This window comes from Labeo rohita, unplaced genomic scaffold (assembly GCF_022985175.1).
Source record: "Labeo rohita strain BAU-BD-2019 unplaced genomic scaffold, IGBB_LRoh.1.0 scaffold_430, whole genome shotgun sequence".
Classification (NCBI taxonomy): domain Eukaryota; kingdom Metazoa; phylum Chordata; class Actinopteri; order Cypriniformes; family Cyprinidae; genus Labeo; species Labeo rohita.
Genome location: NW_026129348.1, coordinates 16,517 through 18,474, shown reverse-complemented (window position 1 = coordinate 18,474; position 1,958 = coordinate 16,517). Strand labels below are relative to the sequence as shown.

Sequence of the window (1,958 nt, the reverse complement as noted above, 5' to 3'; positions counted from 1 at the left end):
TTTTCCATTTTACGAAACATTTTGAGTCTCAAATACTAAAAAATGTATACAAAATTACGCACGTTGTCCTAACTAGTCAAACGCAGTTGTCTGAGCAAAGAATTTCATATTGTTGAAATTTTAAGGCTTTGTAAGTTCCCAGCATTGCAGCATGAATAAATGATCCAGTTACTGTTACAGGATTATTGTTTTGCTGTTTGCTGACTTCATTTAAACATTTTTGTTGTTGTTTTGTCATTATTGTTAGTTATTTGTTGTACTGTGATAAAGATCTAATGTTTTTAATATTTGCTGATTGCCATCTGAACAATGTTTTATGGTACTATGAGCACTTCCTAAGTCGTTTTGCCTCTTTAGGACAAATCGCTTGACATATTCCCAGCTTGTAAGTTGCTTTGGATAAAAGCGTCTGCTAAATGAATAAATGTAAATGTAAATGTAAATGCAGTAAAGCTCTTTTTGATTCTGATCTTGTGATGTCAGGAAATAAAGGCTGAATCCAGTTGCAAATGCCACAAAAAAAAAATGCCTTGGCAGCGAGGAGACTGCAACAGACTGTGCAGTGTCTACTGACAAAAACATCCGGGATATTTCAGAGAGAGAAGCAGAGAAACTCCAAAACAACAACACGGGAAACTGGAGAACCAGCTGAGCGGAACAAAACAACAGCAGGTAAGCACACCAACAATCTGACAAAAGAGAAGAGCAAACTCCAATTATGTAGCAGCCCTGACAAAGAGAAAGACAAAACAAACAGGAATGAACACACAGACCTGTGAACCATGACACAGTGTATCATCAGCCTTATTAGTAGCAGAGGTCTAGTAGCAACTGGGATGGGGTGTAAAACAAAATTCTCAATAGTGTTTCATTTAGTATTTATGTGTAGTTATGTATAGTATTTATGTATAGTTGTAACGATTGCCAGTGATTGGTTGGTTGGCCGAAAGATCTTGATTCCGGCTTGTTCTGAGTATCTCAGTAATTTTCTAATAAGTATGATTAACACACCGCCCTTACCGTTGCACCAATAAAAGTAGCCTTTACTTTCCCTTACTTAAAATTAATCAATTTTGCTTGGTTCATTTTCATAGTGGTGATGAGAGATTGGTTTGCATAAGACCTATGTAACAGAGGGCATAAATTGTGATTCTCCTTTCACTTTCCATTTACTTGAAATCATTGCAGTTATTCAATCCTCCCTCCCTCCCCACCATTAGACAGTTTTACTGGAATCATTTTCCTCATTTAAATTATATATATATATATATATATATATATATATATATAGTAATATTTCTAAAATGTCTAATCTGTCTATCTGTGTATTGTGTAATGGCAAGGTACAAAGAAGGTGAAAAGCTCATGCAAGTCATGCAAGCCTTAACAAAGTAAAAGTGAAAGTTAGACCTGAAACTATAAATACGCCCTGAAAGGAGAGATGTTGTCACAGTGTGCTCGCACATCCTAAAAACACAAGAGAAGAACAATAAATAGCAATTCTGCCTAACTTGTTATTACATCCTTGTTTTTAATTTACAGTTTGGAGTGTTATTTTTAAACTTAATTTTAAACATTAAAAAGTATAAGGAAAAGAAAAAAACAGAGAAGGACATCACAATGGGAGGATCAGAATCAACCCCAGCTCCAATCCCACCCTCACTAGGTAAGTATAATTTTAGAGTTGTTGTGTTGTCTTTACATTTATGCTATCTGTGACCATATATAATTTCATGACAGTTGAGATATGTGAAATAGCAAATGTGTGATTTTTCTATTGCTATTCAAAAATGACAGGGAAATCACTTGTAAGACGTTGGACTTTGCTTTTCCATCTCAAATTTGGCAAAATACAAAATACATGGAAGAGTAAATGGAAAGTTGCATTTGTGTTTGAAGTATGTCAACACATTTGTCCACAAATAAAAAAATAATAATTTGCAATTGCTTTTTGAATA

The 1,958-nt window shown here is 34.3% G+C and overlaps 1 long non-coding RNA gene across 1 annotated transcript; it reads left to right on the top strand.

The window, feature by feature from the left end:
• The first annotated feature begins 537 nt into the window (after positions 1 to 537).
• On the top strand, positions 538 to 1,666 carry LOC127160691 (uncharacterized). Its single transcript, XR_007826823.1, has 2 exons — positions 538 to 672; positions 1,543 to 1,666. It is a non-coding gene; the product is annotated as an uncharacterized LOC127160691 (long non-coding RNA).
• Positions 1,667 to 1,958: the final 292 nt, after the last annotated feature.